Source organism: Molossus molossus, unplaced genomic scaffold (genome assembly GCF_014108415.1).
Source record: "Molossus molossus isolate mMolMol1 unplaced genomic scaffold, mMolMol1.p scaffold_m16_p_1, whole genome shotgun sequence".
NCBI classification, from domain to species: Eukaryota; Metazoa; Chordata; class Mammalia; order Chiroptera; family Molossidae; genus Molossus; species Molossus molossus.
In genome coordinates, this window is record NW_023425344.1 from 50,307,304 (window position 1) to 50,334,352 (window position 27,049).

Consider the following 27,049-nt stretch of genomic DNA (forward strand, 5'->3'; position numbering starts at 1 on the left):
CCTATCAATACCTCCAACTCCGTTCCAAACCTGATTAGTTCTCATTTGTTTCTCAATTTCCGTTAGATTTCACTCCCTTTGAAAGACCTTTGGTGACTCTTAGAAGACTGACTATCCCTTTGAAAGAGCTTCAAACCCTGTACTTGCTGTTAATTAGCTCTGTTCCACTGAGCTGAAGTTAAAATTTACTTGCCCAGTTTCCTTATTAAGCGATGCATTAGACTGTATATAGCTTAATAACAGGTTCTTACTCTAATTTTCCCACTGCATGGCTTCTAGAGTCTAGGGATTGAATATATACTAACTAAATAAAAGTGGCTGACATGTTCAAGAAAGATAAGAAATTAAGAGAACCGAACTTGTTAGTTATCAAAGGCATTAATATCCAGCCCTACCCAAAAACAAAAACAAAAAACAGTTAAGTGATTTCTGAGAAATAATCATTTCATGATTAAAATCAAGGTGGAGCATGAGAACCCAGGGGCTGAAGATTACATTTTATATAATTTGGTGTTACGTAGTTGGTAATTTTAATTTTTATTCTTATTTGTGTGAAATAAAATGTATTAAAACATTCAATATTCAAATATGAAAATTTAATATGGACTATAATTTTTCACCCTGTTGCAGATTAATTTATTTTTTAGCTATTAGTTTATGATTATGAGGCTTTCTTTCCTGTTTACCAAACAGATTCTTTCATCCAAAATGTCACTCTGTAGGCTCAAGCTAATCTGAACAGGTTTAATCTTCTAACCATTAATCTTTCGGTTATAAGCATCTGGCTGCAGGGATGTTACAAATGTTTTCAATTCTGTGATTCTAGTAACCACCAAAGACCAGAACACCTTTAGCCTTAGAAAATCTTATAAATGATGAGGATTCACTTACTAATAAAAACAAAACAATGGGCAAAATAGCCAGTTTAACTTTCATTCTTCTCCATGAGTAGTAAAGACAAAAATTGTTTGAGTCCTTGGTTTGACCTTTCCTCCTTTGTACTCTCAGTCCAAAAAACAAAACCAGATAAGCATTTACTATTTAAAATGTTTATCTTGATTCTTAGAATTAGGGCAGATTTACTATCATACCTACCACACTGCTGCTGTCATATTCTAAAACACTGAAAACAAATATGGGTTTGGCATGTCTGTGTGATAAAATGTTCCCAAGACAATGGTTGTTCCTTATTAGTGACAATAGAGCTTTTTCTTTTCCTTCTGTATTGCATACTTACTTCTTTTGGGTCAAGTTTCAGGATCCTAGCTCTTGTTTTATAAATGACAAAATTTCTATATTAATAATAAAATATAAGTGTCAATGTGACTGAGCACTTTTAAAATTATTGTTACTAAGAGACTTTAATTTTTTTGAGAATAGTTTTGGGTTTATAAAAATTTGAGCAGGTAGTACAAAGAGGTTTTCTTCCCTGTTCAGTTCCCCCCATTTATTAACATCTTGAGTTAGTGTGGTACATTTGCTAGAACTGAAGAACCAGTATTGATAACATTAGTATTAAATAAAGTCCATAGTTTATATCAGGGTTTACTTTTTGTATTGTATAGTTCTTTGATTATTGACAAATGTATAATATCATGCATCAACCATTATTATAGCATATAGAATAGTTTCACTTGTCTAAAAAAAAAGTCTCTTGTGCTCCACCTATTCATCCTACCTGTTGTTTATGTAAGAAACAAAACCTGTGGAGAATTTGTATAAGTTTATTTTAGCCAAACCTAAAACATATATAGGGGAACAAGATCTCAAATGCTCTGGAAAATGACAGTTTTTCAGCTTCTTTTATGCATTTGAAATCAAGGAAGGAACTAAGGAAAATTACATAGAGGTGGGAGAAAGCAAGGCAGAGATTGGATTAATTAACAAGATTATGACATGAGGGTGGTATTTCAAAGGTGTGTTAACCTAGATGCACAAAAAGAATAGATAGGGCTTGCTTAAGGCAAAGGTAAGCCTTTTAGTCAAGAAGTTATATGACTTGAGGTGTGACTACCTGCTATGACATGTCTAGTTAGGAATTTATGATCAGATCCCCTGGTGAGGTTACTTTCCACAGAACTCCTTTGGGAGGATGGGTTTTATGGAAATCTTTATTGATGATGTAAAATTAAAGGGGCTCTCCTCTAAGGTCCCATCTCTGTCCATCCCACCATGGAAAGTCCAATCTTGTCTTCAGTAGAGCCAGAATGAAGGCCACTGTCCATAGTTCCTGCTCCATGTTAAAATCCAGTCCAGCATCCTGCATGTGGAGTCCACCTGGCCATGGGTTATGTGGCTGCTAAGGCCAAATGGCTACGGAGAGAGAATGAATGCATGAGTGAGTTCGGGTCACGGAATAAGAGAGAATAAAAGAGAGGGAACTCTTTGTCTGGATATTTTATTTTATTTTATTTTATTTTTTTTTATCCTCACCCGAGGACATTTTTCCATTTTTTGTTCAGGTAGAGTGGGAGGGAGAGAGAGGAACAGAGAGAGAGAGAGTCATCGATGCGAAAGGAACACATCGAGTGGCTGCCACCCGCATGACCGACCAGGGCCGGGGACAAACTGCAACCGAGGTACATGCGGGAACCGAACCCGGGTCTCTCAGGACCGCAGGCCAACGCTCTAACCACTGAGCCAAACCGGCCAGGGCTGTCTGGATATTTTAACCAGAAGCTTCTTCAAACGAACCAATTAAGTTTCCATGATTTTGCACTTTCAGTGGGGTCCGCCCCCTAGCCAATCCATTATTCCCCAGGCTAGACTGACTGGCAAGCACCTCCCCTGCACCACCCCATACTGAGCATGTGCCTATTTTCCCTTCTTCCCGCAACAGTCCAGTACTGGATAGGGGAAGGGAGGGATGTTACTCCTATTGTCTGAATGTACTTGGCTGCTTGCAATTACAAATAAAGCTGTTATCAACATTAATGTACAGTTTTTTCTGTGGACAGAAGTTTTCACCTCATTTCGGTAAATATTTAAGAGTGTAATTGCTAGACAGTATGGTAAGATTATTGTTAAAGAACAAAATCCAATCAAGTAAATTTGAAAATCTAACTGGCTTTATTAAGTGATTCATGAAGCCCTAGCCAGTTTAGCTTAGTGCTTAGACCGTCAGCCCTCAGGTGGAAGCGTCGCAGGCTTGATTCCTGGTCAAGGGCAAATACCTTGGTTGCAGGTTCCATCCTGGCCCCCGTTGGGCTCATGCAGGAGGCAACAAATCTATGTGTCTCTCTCAATGTTTCTCTCTCTCTCTCTCTCTCTCTCTCTCTCTCTTTCTCTCTCTCTCTCTCTCTCTCTCTCTCCCCTCTCCTCTCTCTCTTCCCCCTCTCCTTTCCTCCCTTCCATTCCACCTAAAAATCAATGGAAAAATATCCTTTGAGGATTAACCACAAAGATTTAAAAAAATCATGAAAAGGGCAGCATCCCTTGTAGCAAGTACAAAGGAGCTCCTAGAAGCCATACAACATGAAAGGCTTTTATAGAGGGAAAGTGGGTAGGACAAGAAAGTTGTTAGCAAAAGTAGGAAAAAAAAAATGTTTCAGGCAAGGTTACCTTCCCTTAGGGAAAAGTGGGGTCTTACCAGGCAGATTGCCTCTGGCTTTCTTTGGGGAATGAAGAGGGCTCACATAACAGATTACTATATTAATACTAACCAGAAAATTCCAGGCTATCTTAATAAAATTAGAGAGTTGGAGAAGGTTGAAATTGCAGTTTAGTCAGGTATTAAGTGTAGGTTCAGTGTCATGAGCTGTAGCACAACTGACTCCATTTTGAGCCTGTGGTTTTCTCTTTAACAAGCCTAAAAAAGTACAACTCAACACAGTCTTCTCTTACTTATGAAAAGTCCCTGGGATTCTTATTAGAATAAAAAGATATGACCACAAACTTTTTGGTAGCAATTATTTAAGCATGTGGGTAACTTTGAAATGTCAGAAATTTTAAATGGTTTACAAAGTTCAACATCTTTGTTTAATATCAGTAAAAGAAAATTTATTGAATTCAGATTTTGGCAGTGTCAAATTTAGTGTTGTATCTTTTTATTGTCATTCCTATCAGATACATTTCTGCTATCCTGTTGGTGAGTAGCTTTAAAGCTAAAAACAGAAGTTGTTGGCCTGTAAATTATAGTGTTAATAAAAAATTAGAAATATCAAATACTTTAATAACCTTATACATTTGAAAGTAATAAACTACATGTAAAATAGACCATAAGTCATATTTTTTTTTATCACAAGAGTCTACAAAAATTAGTGTAGTGTTACTATACTTTAAAAAAATGTCACTGATAACATTGTAGAGACTTTTGAAAATTCGCACATTGTGGCTCTATTCTTTTTAGATTTATTTATTTTATGGGTAATTTTCCCCTTGAATTCAAGCAAGTATGAGCTGGCAGGAAAAGTGTTAAATCACATTTTCCTCTTATTGTTTTGATTCCTTTCCTCCTCATTGGGTGTACTTCTCCAAGATGATATCAATATGTAGGTTCTAGTTTCCTTGTTTACCCCTTCCTGAATTTTCTACTGTAAATTCTTGGCCAATTAAAATGTATTTTGAAAAGAAATATTAATAGTAAATTTATTTTATAGAAGTCGGGCTTGTTTCTGGTACCATGTTAACCTGTACCTACTCTTTCTGTACTCATCTGCAGATCAACAATGACAATAAGAAGAAGAGATGGTAAAATTTACAGAATGCCTAATATGCCACCCAGTTTATGTGTAGTTATTTGTGATCTTCACATCTGTCATATGGACATATGTCCTAGAACTCTGTTCTGAGACTTGGTCAGCAGGTGGGAGAACACCTATTGTTTTGGAATCCAGGAGGAAGAAGCAGCTTCATGGTAAAGAGAGAGTGAGAACACTTGGGCTAATCATAAACCCTTTCCAGATGGCATCGTCTTCATTTTTAAAATGATCTAGACTTTAACTGATTTGTTGACAAAAAAATAATAATCACACAGCAAATAGGCCAAAAATGATAGCACAGTGAAGTTGAGGGATGATGGCAAGTAATAGACTGGTGGATGTGTCAGGATTGGAGCACGGGGGAATTTGTGACTTTCTAAGAGTCTGGTTTTACAACGACAGCTGGAGACAGGGAAAGAAAGAGCCAAGCAAGTGGTAGAGGTGTTGCTATAAGCCTGGAGCTCAGAAGCAGGAATGATTTCCAGACACAGAATAAAAAGCAAGTCTGGTTCCTACATGAGAGGAAAAAAAGTAACCAGATGAAGATTCAGATATGGAGAAAAAAGTAAGGAACCTGGAATTAAAAGGTTTTGGTCATAAGAAACAGTCTTGTACCTGATTTGTAAAACTGCAAAATCATAGCTAAATATTGATAATGTTATTTAATGTTTCATAAGGGCTTATTTATTATATCTCAGGAACTATGTTTTGTACTTTATATAGATTATCTCTTTTCAGTCTCACAATAATTCTATGAATTCATTCTATTATCCTCACTGTAAAACAAAAGAATAGAAGCCCAGTAGGCTAAGTAAGCTGCACAAATTTACAGCCTCTAAGTGGCTGATTTGGGAGTTGAATCCAAGCTAACTAACCCAAGAGCCTATTCATGGAACCCTATGGCAAAGGACTGTAGGAGTTAAATCCTTTAATCTCTCTGAACCACCCCTAGTGTAGTCTTCATTCTTCCTCCTACCTCCTCATTCTTGACAGAATTGGCCTCAAAGCATGGGGAGATGTCACAGTTGTGGAAACCAGAAAGTTTTGGCTTGGATTTAGGAGTATTGCGATAAGGCTTCGATCAGATTCCTATTGCTGGATCTCTGTAATGCAACATAAGGAAACCTTTTTGCAGGGTGGGGTGGGGGTGGCAGGGTACTGTTTTTTAGATTTCTCCCAACCAATTTTTAGTCAGGTAATTATCAAAACTAGTGACACCTGGTGACATTTAAAAACATACTGGAGCATCCAAGATCATGGGGCGTGACCTCAGCTGCACTGGGCAAGGTCAGGCTGCAGGATGGGAGGGATGTTGCCAGCAGTGCTGGGCCCTCTGTGGACACTGGTGAACCATGCATAGCCCTGAGGGCCTTGCCTCAGTTAGCTCTGAGGTGCAAAGCCCACAGGCCGTGGCAGAAGAAATAGGGAGAAAAGCCTGGAACCGTAGCTGGCAGCACTGGAGCTCCAAGCCCGGGCCTAGGGTGGCACACTACCAGCTCATCTAAACCCTCAAGATCTATGGGACCCAGTCCTCCAAGCAAATCTCCACGCTGGCTTATAACCAGGGCGTGGTCATCCTGACCTTGTCTGGCTGTCAGAACCAACATTTCATCACCAACAACCTGGGCTAGTTTTCCCACATGGAAGGAAAAGAAAATAATGAAGAATTCTGGTAGCCACAGGGGAGAAATTGTGCCCAGGAGGCCATAATGGGACCCTGGAGCTGGTTATAGTGGATGTGAGGCATCAAATCCATGCTGCTCCAGAGGGGGTGAGAACCACAACCCCACCCACAGAGCACAGAGCACAAATGATGCTACCTTCTTCCCTCGAGAAGGAGGTTTTGGCATGGGCCTCTGCATTTGCCTATTTCTGCCAATAAACAGACAGCACTTGCAGATGATAGAGACTGGGTTCTTTTGTTCTCCTTGGTTCTGAAATCAGAATAACTCATTGAACCCCTCCAGGTGGAGCTGCAGGAATCCTGGTCCACCACTGTCACCCTGCTCAGAGGAACTGCCTTTGTACTTCCCCAATGCAGGCTATTCCTAAGTGGGAAGGGGCTGGACTTGGAGTCTGAGCCCTTCCTGAGTGGTTGTGTGGCCTTGGACAAGTCACTTTGCCCTTCTGAGCCTCTGCCTTCCTATCTCAAAAGAAGATGCTCATGTGCCCACATAACCCACACAAGGGTCATTCCTAGAGCACCCAGCTCAGAAGATCATTACTATTCCATTGGGTCCCACAAGATGGCCACCACATCAAACTAGGAGGCATAGTAGTCTTATCTGATACACACTGACCTGCCTACATGGCCCAACATACCTCATCTGGCCCCAAACACCAGACTGCTAAAATGGTGAGACAAAAAAAAAAAAAGAAAGAAAGAAAAGGAGGAATCACCAGAAAAGGAACTACATAGTATGGAAGCAAGCAGTTTGTCAGATAAAGAATTCAAAGCAATAGTTTTAAGGGTGCTCAAACAACTTAGTGATAATTAAAAGCAACTTAATGAGAATTATAAAGAGCTGAGTGGGAACTGTACCAACATAAAAAGAGAAGTAAAAGCTATGAATAATAGTCAAATGGAAATGGTGAATGACATAGCTGATACAAAAAGTACCTTGGAAGGATTCCATAGTAGATTAGAAGAAGCTGAAGGCTGAATCAGCAAATTAGAAGACAAAGTAGAAAAAGACACCCAGCCCAGCCAGTGTGGCTCAGTGGTTGAGCATCTACCCATGCACCAAGAGGTTGCTGGTTTGATTCCTGGTCAGGGCCTGATTGTGGGCCCAATCCCCAGTGGGTGGGCATGTAGGGAGCAGCCAATCAATGTTCTCTGTCGTCAATGTTTCTATCTGTCTCTCCCCTTCTCTTTCTCCCTCTCTAAAAATCAATTTAAAAGATTTTTTTAAAAAGACACCCAATTAGAGCAGCAAATGGAAAAAAATTTAAAAAGCAGGAGGAGAGTTTAAGGGAGCTTTGGGGCAATATGACACATAACAACATTCACATCATTGGGGTATTAGAACAAGAAGAATAGAAGAAAAGAATAGAGAACTTGTTTGAAGTAATGACGACAGAAAACTTCCTCTACCTGGTAAAGGAAAAAGTAACACAAGTCCAGGAAACACAGAGAGTCCCAATTAAGATGAACCCCAAAAGACCCACACACAGACACTTCATAATTAAAATGGCAAATGTTACAGATAAAAAAAAAAAATCTTAAAGATAGCAAGAGAGAAATAGCAAGTTATCTACAAGGGAGCTCCCATTAGACTGTCAGATGATTTCTCAATGGAAACACAGCAGGCCAGAAGGGAGTGGCATGAAGTATACAAACTAATGAAAAGCAAGGGTCTCAATCCAAGACAACTCTATCTAGCAAGGCTATCATTCAAAATGGAAGGTGATATTAAGAGCTTTGCCCGCAAAAAAGAAAGGCTAAAGGAATTTTCCACCACCAAACCAGCACTGCAAGAAATGCTAAAGGGACTGTTGTAAGAAGAAGAAGAAGGGAGAGAGAAAGAAGGGGAGAGAGAAGAAGAGAAAAAGAGAGAGAGAGAGGGGAACGCACGCATAAAGAATAACAATGGCAATAAATAAGTACCTATCAATAATAACCTTAAATGTAAATTGCTGAAATGCTCCAATCAAAAAACATAAGGTAGCTGATTGGATAAAAAAACATGACCCATATATATGCTGTCTACAAGAGACCCATCTCAGAACAAAAGACTCACACAGGATGAAAGTGAATGAATGAAAAATTTTTTTTTCAGGAAAATGGACACAAACAATAAAAAAGCTAGTGTAGTAATATTCATATTTGATAAGATAGATTTCAAAACAAGGGCCATAATAAGAGATAAAGAAGGTCACTACATAATATTAAAAGGATTGACCCAACAAGAGGATATAACCCTGGTAAACATATATGTACTGAAAATAAGAGCACCAAAATATATTAAGAACTTTTAGAGGACTTCAAGGAAGAGATCAACAGCAATACTATCATTTAGGGGACTTTAACACTCCACTGACACTACTGGATAAATCTTCTAGACAAAAAATTAACAAGGAAACAGACACCCTAAACAATGCACTTGACTAGATGGACTTAATTCATATTTACAGAACATTTCACCCCAAAGCTACAGTATATACATTTTTCCCAAGGGCACACAGGACATTCTCAGAGATAAACCATATGTTAGGACACAAACTAAGTCTCTACAATATTAAAAAGATTGAAATCCTACCAAGCATCTATTCAGATCACAATGACATGAAATTAGAAATTAAGTACAATAAAAACACTCAAAAACATTCAAACATATGGAGGCTAAATAGCATGTTATTAAACGATGAATGGGTTACCAATAAGATCAAGAAAGAAATCAGAAACATCCTGGGGACTAATGAAAATGAACACACAACAACGCAAAATCTATGGGACACAGTGAATGCAGTCCTGAGAGGGAAGTTCATAGCAATACAGGCCTACTTCAAGAAAAAGAAAAATTTCTAATAAACTATCTAACCCTACAACTTAAAGATTTAAAAAGAGAGCAAAAAGAAAAATCCAGAATTAGTAGAAGTAATAAAACAATAAAGATCAGAGTGGAAAGAAATGACATAGAGACCAAAAAAGATCAATACAAAAGATCGATGAAACAAAATCTTTGAAAAGGTAAACAAGATTCTTTGAAAAGATAAGTAAGATTGATTAACCTTTAGCTGGACTCACCAAGAAACAAAGAGAGAGGATCAAATTTAATAAAATCAGAAACTTAAGAGGTGAAATAACAGCTGACACCACACACATACAAAGGATTGTAAGAAAATACTATGAACAATTATATGCCAACAAATTCAACAACCTAGATGAAATGGAAAAATTCATAGAATCATGCAGTCTTCTAAAACTCAACTGTGAAGAGTCAGAAAACCTGAACAGACCAATAACAATGGAGGAAATACAAGCAATAATCAATGAACTCCCAGCAAACAGAAGACTTGGTCCACATGGATTTACTTGGGAAATTTACCAAACATTGGAAGAAGAACTAACACTTTCCTCAAATTATTCCAAAAAATTCAAGAGAAAGGAAGATTTCCAAGCTCTTTTTATGAGGCCAGCATAATCTTAATCCCAAAACCAGATAAAGACGCTACAAAAAATGAAAATTACAGACCAATATCTCTGATGAACATAGATGCCAAAATTCTCAACAAAATTTTAGCAAATCGGATCCAGCAATATATTTAAAAAATTATACACCACAACCAAGAGGGGTTTAGCCCAGGGATGTAAGGCTGGTACAATATTCACAAATCAATAAATGTGATACACCACATAAACAAAAATGAAAGATAAAAATCATATTATCATATCAAAAAATGCCAAAAAAAAGCATTAGACAAAATCCAGCATCCATTTTTAATAAAAACTCTCATATGACAAACCTACAGCCAACATCATACTCAATGGGCAAAAACTAAAAGCATTTACCTTAAGAACAGAAACAAGACAGGGGTGTCTGCTTTCACCACTCTTATTAAACATAGTACTGGAAGTCTTAGATACAGCTATCAAACAAGAAGAAAAAATAAAGGCATCCAAATTGGAAAAGAAGAAGTGAAACTGTCATTATTCACAGATGGCATGATATTATACATAGAAAACCCTAAAGACTCCATCAAAACACTAGATTTGATAAATGAATCTGGCAAAGTAGCAGGGCACAAATTTAACATCCAAAAATTGTTGGCATTTTTATATACCAATAATCAACACACAGAAAGAGAAACTTTAAAAAAAATCCCATTTACCATCACAGCAAAAAAATTAAGATACCTAGAAATAAACTTGATTAAGGAAATAAAAGACTTATTCTCAGAAAACTACACTATATTGAAAAAAGAAATAGAGGAAGATATTAAAAATTGGAAACATATACCATATTTATGGATTAGAAGAATTACATAATTAAAATGTTCATACTACCCAACACAATCTATACAGTCTGTGCAATCCCCATTAAAATACCAATGCCATGTTTCACAGATCTAGAACAAAAAGTCCAAAAGTTTATATGGAACCAAAAAGACCCTGAATAACCACAGCAATCTTGAAAAAGAAGAACAAAGTTGGAGGGATCACAATTTCGGATATCAGCTTATACTACAAAGCCCTTAAAATCAAAGCAGCCTGGTACTGGCACAAGAACAGGCATATATATCAATAAAACAGAACACAGAACTCAGAAATCGATCCAAGACATTATGCTCAATTAATATTTGACAAAGGTGGCAAGAGCATACAATGGAGTAAAGATAGCCTTTTTAATAAATGGTATTGGGAAAATTGGACAGCTACATACAAAAAAATAAAACTAGACCACCAACTTACACTATACACAAGAATAAATTCAAAATGGATAAAAGACTTAAATATAACTCATGAAACCATAAAAATTCTAGAAGAAAATGCAGGCAGCAAAATCTCAGACATTACACGTAGCAAAATTTTTACCAATACATCACCTAAGGCAAGAGAAACAAAGGAAAAAAATTAATAAATAAGACTACATCAAACTAAAAAGCTTCCACACAGCTAAAGAAACCGGCATCAAAATGAAAAGGGAACCCAATGTATGGGAGAACATAATTGCCAATGATACACTGGATAAGGGTTAGTTTCCAAAATATATAGAGTACTCATACAACTCAACAAAAGAAAGACAAAGAACCCAATTAAAATATGTACAGAGAACACAGACACCTCTCTAAACAGGACATACAAACAGCCAAGAGACATATGAAAAAATTCTCAACGTCACTAATCATCAGAGAGATGCAAATTAAAACAACTATGAGGTATCACCTCACACCTGCCAGAATGGCTGCCTTCAACAAATCATCAAACAACAAGTGCTGACGAGGGTGTGGAGAAAAGAGGACTCTAGTACACTGCTTGTGGGAATGCAGACTGGTGCAGCCACTATGGAAGACAATATGGTGTTACCTCAAAAAATTAAAAATTGAATTTCCATTTGACCCAGTGATCCCACTTCTAGGAAGAAGCCTGAAACACTTATCAAAAAGAATATATGCACCTCTATGTTCATAGCAGCACTATTTACAATTGCTAAGATCTGGAAATAGCCCAAGTGTCCATCAGTAGATGAGTGGATAAAAAAGCTGTGGTAAATTTACACAATGATATACTATGCAGCTGTAAAAAAAATGGAATCTGTCACCTTTGAGACAGCACGGAGGGACCTGGAAAGTATGCTAAGCAAAATAAGCCAATCAGAGAAAGACAAATATCACTTATTTGTGGAATATAATGAACAAAATAAGCTGATGAAATAATAGACCCAGAGACATGATGGAAGTAGGGAATAGACTGACCAACCTCAGATGGAGGGGGGTTGGAGGGTGGGAAGAGATAAATCAAATAACATATATGCATATATGCATAACCATGGACATAGACAACAATACTGTGAAGATGGGAGGGGATGGGAGCAGGGAGAGGAGTGTCAGTGGGGGGGAGGGATATCTGTAACAAAAAGAATAAGTAAATAAATTTAAAAATTAATTAATTAATAAAAATATAAAAAACAAGATGCTTATGGTGCCAGGTGTATGGATAGGAAGAGCAGACACAGGACAAGCAGAGGATAGCTCCACTGTGCCCCACAGGTTAGTCTTGATCTTGTTGATTCTGGAGGTAGGCCTGGAAGGATGGCCAATTAGTCACTGTTCTTTTTGGAGGGACCATCAGCACAGTCTGCGGGTCTCATCCCTCCGGCTAGATACAGGGAGGCCCCATAGATCCCTCCCATGCTACCTGTCCTCCCCTGGACACAAACCAGGATACTTAGAGTGGCCAAAGGTGGACTGGTCAGCCATGGTGGTGAGAGCAGTGGGAGCTGCACTGCCTGCCCTCTGACGCTGACCATGTCTTTTATTATTTACATCCTGATGCTTTGATACCTGGGTCCTGCTGACCCTGGAGGCACTGTCCCTCCCAGGGCTAGTCAGTTCCCAAAGAGAGAGTAACAGGCTCGTGAGCACAACCAGGCACAACCTCTAGGCCTAGAGCCACTGGAGTTATTTGCACCAGCGAGTCCTGGGCCTGCTGTCTTCCAGTGGAAACCACAGTACAGGCTCTTGTCCTTGTTTCCCCTCCCCTGCCTCCTGACCCACCCAGAGCCTTCCCGCGTGGCCCCATGGCCTGGCATCCCTCCTCCTCCAGGGACCTGAGAATATCACCAACTGTCTTTCCAGTAGCATTGTCTCCTGATCTGCCAGTCTCACCACACCTGAACAACAATAAAACCCACCTTTCAAATAGTAAAAAGAAAGAGGAACAAATTCATTAAATTCCTACATCATGTTCCTTATCTTTTTCTTTACTAGCTTCCTGTAGTCTGTCTCTGATAAGATCATCTAGTTAAATTTGAGTCAATTCTGAAAGGGGCAAGACATACTATCAGAATAATTTCAACCTACCTAATGGCTTCTGCCTCCATTTATAGAGACTCAGAGACATTCCTGTGTTCCATCGGCCCCGGGAATCTTTCCTAACACCAACTGGAAGAGGGGGCTGGACTCTAAGGGTAGATTCTGAAGATGTAAGGCCACAAAAAATAGTTTGCCCCTGTGCTGGTCTAGTGCAATCATGAGTTCCTCTGCTCACCACCCTGTAGTCAGGCCACTTTCTACTACTTTAGCTTTGGGGGCGGGAGAGACTTTCCTCTACCCTCAAGTTTTGTTGTTGTTTTTTGTTTTTTGTTTTTTTTTTCTGGTCTAATAATCAAATAGACATGAGACTGATTAATAAGACAAAATAAACAAATTTAATATATATGTATGCATGAGAACTCCATATACATGAAAGTCATACAGGAGACGTTCAGGGACAGAAAGTTAAATGAGGTGTGTATGTAGCATTTTGAGCTAAAGATGAGGTAAGTTTCCTTGGGAGTTTCAAAGGATCATTGCAGGATAATTAGAAGAGCAGATGTTTAGAAATGGAAAGTTTTCCAAAAAAGAAGAAATGAGAAGTTTTTCCTGCCCTGTAGGTAGGTTATAAAAAGCTATTTCTAGTGATAACTCCCATTATGGGCAAAGCTCCTAATTTAAATGATTTAAGGAAGAGGTCAAGTATCTCATGAGTTTATAGGGGCTTTATTGCTTTCAGCTCAAAATAATTCACATGCCAATATGATACATTTTGGGGAGACCTGTTCTGAACCCCTACATTTTCTCTTCTGAAACTTCTTAGGAAGTTTCACATTCCAGAAGTTGGATTGGTGACAGATTGTTTCAATATCTCATTAAATCACTCTCATTTCAGGAGGTGGTGATGCAGGTGGGCTCCCAAAGGTAAGCCTATGGTTCAAGCAGTCAGGTATTTAATGAGATTCATCTCTGTGGAAACAAAAGAAAATCAGTGGTCGATGACCGAAGCCTAAATGTCCAGTTTCTGATTTCTGAAGGCAGCCAGTCAAGAAGATTTCTGTCTCAAAGCATCTTCAGATGGAGTGAAGGCAGGCAGTGACAATCTAATGGATTCTCCTGGTTTTCAGTTTGAATGTCTTGGATGATCTTCCTGTAGCAGGCAAAAAGGGTGTTCATATATTAGCCATTGTGATGATTTCTCTGAAGTTTATATCAAGTTGCCCAACTTCAGCTTGGTCTTGGGAAAAGGGCAGTTTTAGTTCTCAATGATTCCAAGTGAAAGGGTGGGAGAAAAAATGAAAATGTTAGTTGGAAGAATCATAGCCCAATATTGGAGGAAACTAAAAAAATTTAATATACAGTCCAGTTTATAAGTAGAAAATGAGCAGCACAACCTAAAATCCATAAAATGTATATTATTTAAACATAATTTAATTTTTCTCTCTAAAATCATCCCTATTTTTAGTAGATAGCTGATTAAGATTGATTTATTTACAAAATAATCCTAATTCTAATAAACTTGGCCTGATTATTTGTACAAGTCCAACAATGATAGTAATTAACCATATAGGCTCTTTAAATCTGTTTTGCTAGAATTTTTCATGATGAATCTTCAGAATGAACATAAATAGAACTCTTGGGGCCAGAAAAGCCAAGACAAGGACTTGTCATTGGACATTGTCTGCAATACCTACAGATATAGATGAGTTTCTTTCTTTTCAAAGTCCTTCCAGAACCCTGAGGTTTCTGTTTTGCCAGAAAGTGACAGTCTTTACTCACTTGATAGGGCTGCTTGATAGGAACCTTGTAAGTTAGGTACCAGGCTGATATTTCCAAGGGTTTTTATCGGTTTCCGTAAGTCCACCTTAACTCATTAAAGCTTTCTGGTCATGTTTGAGTCTATAAATGTCTCTCAAATGTGACACTCCACTAAAAGCCTTGGTAAATACCGACTTTCTAGTTGTGCCCTGTTACAAGAAGAGATTTTTATGGAACTTATGCAAGGAACAATATTGCTGTGAAAATGAGAACACTCACTGTGAGTTTCCTCTTCTGGAGGAATTAAATAGGGAGTAAAGGACAAATGTTTCAGTTCTGTTTACAAAGGTATAATTTGCCAAATTTCTCTAAGTCATAACTAGCTTTAGTGGAAAAAAATTTTTCCCCCTTTTATCTAGAAAAAAGAAGAACCAGTAATGTTTCAAATAAAGTCATAAAAATTGTAGACATCCCCTCAGGTCATTCAGTTTTGTGCAATCAAAACTTGTTCTGCTTGAATCCAGTTTTTCTAGTAGTTCTCGCAACCTTGACTGATAAGAAGGTGATAGGGTCAGTGATAATTTCAAGAAGGATGTAAGGCTTTCCTTCAAATCTTGTGTGAGTTGTTCAGTAAAGTATGTGCCTCAATCACTAGAGATTGTGGAAAGTATGATCCAAGAGGGAAACATTGTCTAACAGTTATTTTGTTACTGTGAGGACATCAGCCTATATCAGGGAAAGACTTCAACCCGTTGGGAAAACATACATACAACAAAAATACGTTGACAATCTATACTGAGTCACAGTTGAACGTAGTCCATCCTAAATGTGCTGTGGTAGATGAAGAAATACAACAACAAAAAAATGGGGTTTTCAGGGAGCTGAGAAAAACCAAGAGGCTATGTTGGGTTTTCCACATCCTCAACTGTTTATTTAATTTAAAACCATTGTTTACCTATACAATATACTCTATACATTTATCATCATTTATCTTACAATACTTCCCATGCAATTTAACATAACAAAGACTAATTAAATTACAATTTTTCTTTCATAAGAAGAGAAAAATATTTTTAGGTGTTCCAGAGGTCTTTCTGGAATACCTCAAAGTTATCTGCAGGTCAGGACTGTATTTGTAATTTGAATTTGGGGAAGTTTGTCAAAATATATCAAAAGGTTTGGACATTTGGCTGAATAAGATCACAAGTCATTATGAAATAATATTTAATTACTCATTTAATCAAAGTGAAAAAGATTTCAAAAACAATACAAAAAGTTACATAATTGTTAGCAAAACTTTGCTCTTACTATTGAAGGGGATTTAGTGTTCTTAAGTAATGAAGAACCTGATTAAAATAACATAAAACACAAAATTATTTTGATAAAACACTGAATCTTTGCTTTCTAGGCAGAAAAACTTTTCACAGTGTCTTCTTAGTAGTGGACCAATAGTCTTAAGAAAACTTTGTCCTTTTAACAGATGAAAGAATATTACTTTTTAGTACACTATTGATATTAAAGCTTAATTTAAAATGTCTAATTCATTCAATCTTATCCAACTTGATCACACATAAAATTTCCTTTATCAAATTTCCTTTTCATAAACTTTCTACAACTTTCAGTGTCCCTTTTAGTTTATTTCTTGTTATCTTAACCAATTCAGAAATAATCAGGACAAAATTTCTTTATGTCCCTTAATGAAAACACACCTTCATACCTTTTTTAAGCCAAAACATACTCTATTTTGCTTGTATATACAGTTGTTTTTTCCATTTCTGTAGCTTCAATAACATACATTAAAATTTTTAACCATTAAAAACCTTATTTTCTAGTAAATATTGAAATTTTTCAATTCAGAGGATCTATCATCTGGCCTTGATGATTAGGATCTTGATAGCTACTCAAAGCAATCAGCCTTTTATGGCTTAACCAAAAAAGCAAGAAAAGAGCCTGAGAAAGCAGACTTTTGTTGCACAGGTGGTAAGGATGGTATAACTCTGGTTTCCCACAAAAATGTGGGTCACCTCCAACAACCAACCCACTAATTTGTGGAACAGGGCAGGCACTACTGGAATGGGTTTTTTTTAAAGAACTAACAAGTAACAAAGATTGAAACCACACAGACCTTTTATGGGCCAGAGTCCCTTGTGACAAACTTCCCTGAGACTTGGCATGGCTGAACAAAAAAGACCAATAAGGCTTTTATGGCTTAACCAAGTCTTGGAACCAGCCTATTCAACTGGCCGCCAGGTGCACCCTTGTAAGTGCACCTTCCAGATGGTGGAGACCAGAGAAAATATTCTCACTGGTCATAATGACCAAGCTCTCAGACCATATAACAAGATGAAAGGAGAGACTCTAGACAGAGAGAGAGAAAACAGAATGAATAAAACCGTGAGTACGCATACCAAATAACCAAGTCTCACTAAGTCCAAGAAACTAGTTTCACGAATATTTTCTCCTCCTAATATAGTATTAGAAAACTTAAAAAGGGGCTCTCAGCACTCTGTTTTCACTAAATTCATCAGGTAGAGATCTGGGAGACCAACTTATCAAGAATTCTTGTCTTTGCCCGCATGCTAGAGGTCTCAGGACCTTTCTCCTGCAGCACCCAGCCAGTGAGGTATCCTGCTCACTGCACCAACAGTGAGGGAGCGAGAAATTTGTCTCTACCCTCAAGGTTCTTTTGGCTGATCTAAGAATAAAATAGACATGAGACAGATATCTAAGACAAAGCAACCTAATTTAATACATGCATATGCATTGGAACCCCACATACATGAGAAAGTCAGAAACCTCGCACATATGAGAGGTTAAGGAACAGAAAGTTAAACTGTGGTATGCATGGCATTCTGAGCTAAAAATGAGGAAAACTTCCAGGAGAGATTAAAGGGTCATTGCAGGATGATAATTAGAGTAGATGTTTAGAAATTAGAAGTTTGTCCTGCTCTAGAGACAGGTCATAAAAATTTATTATGGGCAAAGGCCCTAGTTTAAATACTGAAAGAAAGAGATAAAAGTTTCTCATGAGTCTGCAAAATCTGACAGCCCTCACCTCAAAATAATCCACATGGTAAAGTAGCACATTTTGGAAGGACTTGTTCTGAACCCCTGTACAGCCACACTCTAGGAAAAGAGTTCACCTTGAATCTTAGTTTATTCCTCCACATCCTCAAATTTGAAGTAAGGTTTATAGTCTCTACTTTTCAAAGGTGAAAAAGAAGACAGAGATAAAGAAAGAAAACTGGTGGTAGATTTACGATTTGTTTATAGGAATTGTGGATCTAAAAAAAGGGGGGCTCTATGCAAAGTAACCTCACAGGGTAATCGGACTATAAATTTCTAACTGTGCAGGTCATGGTGAATAGTCATGCCCCAGGCATATAACTTTTACTTTTTTTTTTTTTTTATCCTCACCTGAGGATATGTTTATTAATTTTAGAGAGAGAGGAAGAGAGAAAGTTGGAAACATCAATGTGAGAGAGAAACATCAACCAGTTGCCTCCCATACATGTCCACACCCGGAGTTGAACCCACAACCTTTTTGGTATACAGGACAATATTCCAACCAATGGAGCCAGCAAGGGCGGCATATAACTTTTTTATTAAAAGGTTTATTTTTCCAGAAGCAAACCCTGTCCTTTGTTCCTGTTGCTAAAGACTAACTGGAACTCTAAGAAAACATAGTTAATCAGGAGGGTCTATGAAAGAAGCTAGGTCTTATGGACATTCTTGCATTAATTTCGAGAACCCTACACATGAGAACTCTACAGGAATAAATCTATGTTTATAATAAATCTCTATGGTTCTAACTTCCCCTTTCCTTATATAAGTACTTCTTTGTCTTGGCACCCAGGCTGGAGTGTGCATGAGACTTGCTGTATCTGCATGTACTTGGTTGCAACCCTTTCTTTCCCCAAATAAACTCTTTTTGGTGATTAAACACCTAGTCTATATTATTTTTCAGTAGACATTCTGGGAGCACATCCAAGATTCCAAGAGAAGAATAATCCTAAGAGCTTCAGGGCAGGTGAGCAACCAGGCGTTGGGGCCCCACACAGAGCCACTGCTTGGTCTTTGATCCAGAAGCTTATGGTGAGTCTTCTTCTAGAATTGGGCTTCTGATTTTTGCATTTTGAAGCTCTTCAAGCTTTATTCAGGAATTGTTTAGAGTTGTGGTTTTTTTTGTTTTGTTTTGTTTTTGTCATTCTTGTTGTAAAAGGCCTTGCTTGTTTGTCTCTCTGGTCTGCGAGTACTTGAATTGGCTAGTCGACTTGATTTCTTTGGAAACAGGTTGTCTTTCAAGAATAAAGCTGGATTTTGCCTAAAGATCCCTTTGAGGACAGAGCTTATTTTTACTGCAGTTAGTCGGTTTGGCCCAGTATTAGACTGTGCTGTCTATTGAGCAAAGTTTCACTTAGCACTCAGCTCAGCCCATAACTGGACTCTCCAGGAATAATTACTTTCCTAGAACTGGCTTTTAGCATTGTCCTCTGTGATCAGACTGTTCCAGAGTGAGGCTGACTGGTACCTGACCAGTAGGTTGCTCAAACTTTTGCAAATTTTCTTATATTTCTGTTCTAGAGAAAGGCCTCTAAAAATGGAATCTCAGCTGTCTAAATATTTTAAGATCTTCCCTCCGCCATCAGGGACTCCAGGCAAGTAGGTTAAAAGCCATGGGTAATTTTCATGTGCATATTTAAATGGACAGGTCTCATTGAAAGTAATTCAGAAAATTAGTGGACTCTCTAGGAACTTTTGAGATTCCCATATAAAATTGGTAAAACTGAGTGGAATGCTAATTTTGAATGGTGTTTTGAGGCTTCCAAATGAGACCAAAAAATCTGAAGTTGCCTTTTTAAAAATAAAGTTTTAAAACTAACAGATGCTACTGAAAATTTGAAAGGAGAGAAAATGGCATCTGAAACCAGTTGATTTTTCTCTGCACTGTTCTCTTACCCCTCCTCCTCTGCTCCATTATCTCAGGATCCATCTTCAGATCTGCCCTATTTTTCAATAAAGACTTTGAGCTGGCCCCTGGCTGGTTTGGCTCAGCGGTTAGAGTGTCGGCCTGTGGTCCGGGTTCGGTTCCCGCTAAGGGCATGTACCTCGGTTGCAGTTTGTCCCCGGCCCTGGTTGGTCGTGCGGGTGGCAGCCACTCAATGTGTCCCTTCACATCGATGTTTCCCTCTCTCTCTCTTCCTCTCTCTCCCTCCCACTCTATCTGTACAAAAAAATGGAAAAATGTCCTCGGGTGAGGATAAAAAAAAAAAGACTTTGAGCTGGGGTTCTTCTCCAGCTTGCACAAGCACTTCCTCCTCAGCTTCTTTGCCTCAAGCTTCACCACCTACATCATCTTGCCCTCTACTACCACCTTCTTTACCTTAGGTTTGACCTTCAGTGCCATTTTTCCTTGAATCGGAGGCAGGAAACTTAGAATAAGAAACAAAGACCTCAAACTCTACCCATCTCTTTTTCTGTCTTGGCTGGAACATTACAGATGCAACCTTCACTGACCACCTGTTCTGCCGCATCTGACTACCCAGTTTCCTATAATTGAGAGGAACAAAAAGAAAACGCTATCTGGAAAGGAGAAACAACACATCAGCAGTCACCCCACCAGCATCAAAAGCAGAGCACCACCTTATTTCCTGCCCTCCCTCTCATTGCTCACTTTTATTTTATTTATTTGTTTATTAACAAATTTTCTTTAACTTGAGAGAGAGAGAAAGGGAGAGGGAGAGAGAGAGAAACATTGTTAAGAGAGAACATTGATTGGACACCTCCCACATGCTCCCACACTGGGGATCAGGCCCACAACCTGGGCATGTGCCCTGACAGGGAATTGAACTGGCGACCTCTTAGTGCATGTGTCGATGCTCAACCACAGAGGCACACCAGCTGGACTCATTGCTCACTTTTAATAAAACCTTTCACTTAGACTCCCATCAGTGTATCTCATTTCCAAGATCACCTGTTCTCACTTCTTGAATACATCCTATTGCTCCAATAAATTGTGCTTTGCCAAGTTTTTCTGTCATGTTCTTCAATTCTTTCTTGTTGCATGACAAGAGCCTGGATGGAGTTCAGGCCTCCCTTGGCCTTGTAAAGTGCCACCCAGCCTAGTATCAGTTTTGGGGGAACCAGCCAGGGGGTCCTTTTCTATACAGCAGTGCTCTGCCACACATGCAACCAGGGATCAGCCCTTCCTGATCATGTCTCCGGAAACCCTAGTCATCTTATTTCTCTCCACCTCTCCTAGCTGGGTCTGGGTTTCTCTCTCTCTTTTTCTCCCTCTCCCACTCCCCACCCCCTCTCTTCTCTTGGACTTCCTCTCGAGTACACCTCCTTGGCAACCAAGAGCCTTAGACCTGACCCCAGAGGAGTGAGTTTTCTGCCTATGGTTGCTGGTAAGTTTGACCACATGAATTTGCTTTCTTTTACCTCTGCTTTCATAAACACACATTTCACCTGGTTTCTCTCCTCTTTTTCCGGTGACCAGACATCTACATGTTGTTTGGAACCCCCATGTACCTCAGGTTTACCTGGTCAGAGTGCAAATTGAAACTCTTACAGACTATTCTATGGTCTCATGACCATTGTGGCCTTCTCCCAGCATCCCAGACTTAAAAACTTGTCATGGTTTTATCGGCCCAAATAGAAGGGGCAGCTCCTGGCACTTCACAGACTTGCTCCCTCTGAGGGCCTTCTTTTCTCTTGAGGCCTCTCTATGCCTGGACAAGTAAACAAATCTCCACCTGGTGGGGAGACATGGGCCCAGAGTAGGAAGAACTGCACTGGTCCACCTGGAAGAGTTTGACAAAACTTATGGGTGTGGAGGGACTCCGGCCCCCTAAGTTCACATCCGCTTAGTCCACCTTCAACAAGTGATAGGTAAGGGCAGGGAGTGGGGATTCCCAGTTTAGCCCCCAGTGGGAGAACGTGTCAGATACCCAGCCTTCAGTAGTGCAACCCTTTTCTTTCTCTAGGCATTAGGGGAGAGTCCACTAGCCTGCATTCTAGCCAATGGGAAAGACTACAAATTAGACCGTTTAGAACAAAGCAAGACAAAAACCTAATTTTCTTCTAATATATCCTCTACTACAACCAGAAACTACAGAGTCCAGCCCTATGGAAAACTACCAAGAGTTGAGCCTCTTATCACCAAGCTTCACCAAGTTATATCCTCTCAGACAAGTTGCAAACAAAGATGCAGGAACCATTAGGATTCACAACCCTTTTAGGATGACAGATCTTGGACAATGCAAAATAAAAGTGGGCCAGTTCTCATAAGAACCTGGTCAGATTATAGATAAATTGTAAACTTTGACAGTGTCTTTTGACCTGACTTGGATGGACATTCACATTTTTCTATTCACCTGGTATACTCCTGGGGAAACACACAACATCTGGTGAGCAGCTCAGGGACATGCTGATGAAATGGCAGCAGCCCAACTGGACAGACAGCAGGTGGGGGCAGCAGTTGTCCCACCCCAAGATCCATCCTAGAACTAACCAGGTAGGACAGGCAGCCCTCACTAAGAGGGATTATATGACACACTGCCTTATGAGTAGCCTTATGAGTAGCATGAAAAAATGTATCATCAAGCCTGTAAATCATGGAAAAGTAAAAGAGGTAATTCAAGAAAAGGAAAAAAAGAATTCTGTTCTATTTCGAGGTAGATTGAAGCCTTTAAAAAAATGCACCAACAGATTCCAAAATGGTCGCAGGATGAATGGAAGCTACATAGACCATCTCCCAGTACCAAACTAGAATTACAACTAAAATAAAGACAAATTGTCAGGAAAAAAACAACAGAAAAGCAGCTAAAGAGGACCCATAAAACCAGGGACAGGAACAAAGGATGCAGAATCGAGCCTGGGAGGTCTTCAGAGGCAAGAAAGGGCAGGTTGGGAGCCCACGGACAGCAGCAGTTTTAGCTGTGAGAAGCTCCCTCAGGGCACTAAATTAGCTATAGCGACTCACCTTGGGCTCTGGCAGAGTGAGGGCAGACTGGACTGGAACTGTATGGGGACACTTAGGATGTGGGGAGGGCACTGGGAGGTTTTGCTGAGTCATGGCAACACAGGAAAGTGGCCATCTTGCTCGGGCAGCCCCTCCCTTGGATATTTAACCCCAACCAGCTGTGCCAGAGAAATGAAAATTGAGGCTCCTTAACAATAAGCATCTGCCCTACCCTCTGGAAATCCTCTTATACTGAACACCTGAAGGAGTTGTTCATTCAAATGAGGGCTACAACCCATTGCTCATCAAGTAACTGAGACTAATAACATCCAGGCAAAAAGCTAGAGGATAACTGAACCTTTCCTGGGTGTGCAAATCTACCCAGGAAATTAAAACTGCACAGTGGTGTTGAACGTGGGTCCTCCCACACTCATCTAAGCCCAGTAAGGGAGCCACAAACAACAGAACACCAACACCCACAGCAAAAATTTGGCAGGCTCCAAAACCCACTGAGATAGGCAAAATAGTGAAACAAAGAAACAAATCCCAAATGAAAGAACAAGAGAACTCTACTGAAGACAAGAAAAATGAAATACAGTTAAGCAACTTATTAGAGGTAGGGTTTAGAGCATTGATCGTGAGGAAGCTCAAAAGCATGAGTAAGGAGCTCAACACCATGTGTAAAAATATAGAAACATTGAAAACCAACCAAGTAGAAATAAAGAACGACATAACAGTAATAAAGAACACATTGGAAGGAATAACTAGCAGAGTAGAGGAAGCTGAGGACCAAATCAGTGAATTAGAAGACAGGGTAGAAAAAATCAACCAATCAGAAAACCAAAAGGAAAAAACAATTGCAAACATAAAAACATTTGCATCATAGGAGTTCCAGAAGAAGAAGACAATGAGCAAGGGTTAGAGAATATATTTGAACAAATAGTGACAAAAACTTCCCTAACTTGGTGAAGGAACAAGGCATTCAAGTTCCAGAAGCACAGAGAGCCCCAAATAAGAAGTACCCAAACATGCCCACACCCAGATACATAGTAATTAAAATGCCAACAACTGAAATCAAAGAGAGAATCCTAAAGGCAACAAGAAATAAGCAACAGGTTACCTACATGGGAACCCCAATAAGGCTATCATCTGACTTCTCAACAGAAACACTACAGGCCAAAAAGATAAGGCATGAAGTAATCAAGGTCATGAAAAAAAAGATCTGAATCCAAGACTACTCTATCCAGCAAGGCTATCATTCAAAATAGAAGGTCAAATAAAGAGCTTCCCAGAAAAAAAAAAAAAGGTTAAGGGAATTTATTACCACCAATTCAGCAATGCAAGAAATGTTAAAAGGACTGCTATAATTAGTAGAAGAAACAGGAAGAAAAATATAGCCACAATAATAAAAATGACAATAAATAAGTACATATCAATAATCACCTTAAATGTAAATGAATTGAATGCTCCAATAAAAAGACACAGAGTAGCTGACTGGATAAGACAGCATGACCCATATATATGTTGTCTACAAGAGACCCACCTCACAATAAAAGACTTACATAGGTTGAAAGTAAAGGGATGGAAAAAAGTTTTCCAAGAAAACAAACAAAAAAAGCTGGGGTAGCAATACTCATATCACATAAAATAGATTTCAAAATGAAGGCCATAATTAGACAAAGAAGGCCACTACATAATATTGAAAGCATCTATCCAACAGGAAGATATAACCTTTGTAAACATATATGCACCAAAATATATTAAAAATCTTCTGGAGGTCTTCAAAGGAGAAATTGATAGCAATACAATCATGGTAGGGGACTTCAACACCCTGCTGACATCACTAGATAGATTCTCTAGACAAAAAATTAACAAGGAAACAGAAGCTCTAAATGATGCACTAGATCAAATGGATTTAACAGATATCCACAGAGAATTACACCCCAAAACTACAGAATTCACATTCTTCTCAAGTGCACATGGGACATTCTCAAAGATAGACCACATGTTAAGACAAAAACTAAGGCTCTACAAGTTCAAGAAGATTGAAATCATATGAAGCATCTTCTCAGATCACAATAACATGAAACTAGAAATTAACTGCAACAAGAACATGCAAAGACATTTTAACACATGGAGGCTAAATAGCATCTTATTAAACAATGAATGGGTTACCAAGGAGATCAAGGAAGAAATTTAAAACTTCCTGGAAACCAATGAAAATGAAGACACAACAACACAAAATCGATGGGACGCAGTGAAAGCATTTCAGAGAGGGAAGTTCATGGCACTACAGGCCTACGTCAAGAAACAAGAAAAGTTTCTAATTGACTATCTAACCTCACAACTTAAAGAACTGGAAAGCAAACAGAAAGAAAACCCTAGAGCAAGTAGAAGGAAGGAAATAGTAAAGATCAGAACAGAAATAAATGACATGGAGACCAAAAAAACAATTCAAAAGATCAATGAAACAAAGAGTTGGTTTTTCAAAAAGATATACAACATTGATAGACCCTTAGTTAGACTCACCAAGAAAGAAAGAGAGAGAACCCAAAAACACAAATATAGAAATGAAAGAGGAGAAGTAACAACTGACACAACAGCAATACAAAGGATTGTTAAATAATACCATCATTATATGGCAACAAATTGGACAATCTAAGGGAAATGGACAAGTTTCTAGAAACACATAGTCTCCCAAAACTGAACCAGGAAGAGATAGAAAACCTGACCAGACCAATAACAACTTAGGAAAATGAAGATGTAATCAAGACCCTCCCAGAAAATAAAAGCACAGGCCCAGATGGCTTCATGGGGGAGTTATACCAAACATTCAAAGAATAACTAACACCCATTCTCCTCAAACTGTTCCAAAACATTTAAGAAGAAGGAAGACTTCCAAACTCATTTTATGAGGCCAGCATAATTCTAATTCCAAAACCAGATAAAGACACTACAAAGAAAGGAAACTACAAGCCAATATCCCTGATAAACATAGATGGCCAAAACAAAATACTAGCAAATCGGATCCAGCAATACATTAAAAAATTACTCACCATGCAATAAATCATCAAAAAACAAGAGTTGGCAAGGTTGTGAAAAAGGGGGGACTCTAGTACACTGCTAGTGGGAATGCAACCTGGTGCAGCCATTGTGAAAAACACTATGGTTTTACCTCAAAAAGTTAAAAATTGAAATGCCATTTGACCCAGTGATCCCACTTCTAGGAATATACCCCAAGAAACCTGAAACACCAATCAGAAAGAATATATGTTTCCCTATGTTCATAGCAGCACTTTTTACAATAGCTAAAATCTGGAAACAACCCAAGTGTCCATCAGAAGATAAATGGATAAAAAAACTGTGGTACATGTACACAATGGAATACTATGCAGATGTAACAAAGGAAGATCTCTTATCCTCTGAGATGGCATGGAAGGATCTGGAGAGTATTATGCTAAACAAAACAAGCCAAGCATACCAAGACAAATATCACATGATCTCACTTATTTGTGGAATATAATGAACTAAACAAACTGCTGAACAAAATTAACCCAGAGACATAGAGGTGTGATACAGACTGACAAGCCTAAGTGGAGGGGGGTGGGGGGAGATAAACCACAGAACTTACATGCATATAGCATGACCAATGAACATAGACAACAATTCTGGGGATGGGGATGGGGGAAAGGGGAGGAGGGTGTCAATGGGGAAAAAATGAGAAACATCTGTAACAAAAACAAATTAATTAAAAAAAAGGGAGAGAGAGGGAGACAAAAAAAAATTATTCACCATGACCAAGTGGAATTCATCCCAGGGATGCAAGGATGGTACAATATTCGCAAATCAATGAATGTGATACACCACATAAGCAAAATGAAAGATAAAAACCACATGATCATATCAATAGATGCTGAAAAAGCATTCAACAAAATACAGCCCCCATTTCTGATAAAAACACTCAGCAATGTGGGAACAGAGGGATCACATCTGACATAATAAAGGCCATATATAAAAAACCTACAGCCAACATCATATTCAATGGGAAAAACCTAATAGCATTTCCCTTAAGAGGAACAAAACAGGGATGCCCACTTTTGCCACTCTTAGTTAACATAGTACTGGAAGTCTTAGCCACAACAATCAGACA

At 38.7% G+C, this 27,049-nt stretch overlaps 1 protein-coding gene across 1 annotated transcript in view; it reads right to left on the reverse strand.

Annotated features, from left to right (window-relative positions):
- Positions 1-27,049, reverse strand: part of LOC118625197 (sulfotransferase 1E1-like) — a 107,000-nt gene that overhangs the window by 27,188 nt on the left and 52,763 nt on the right. The window lies entirely within an intron of this gene.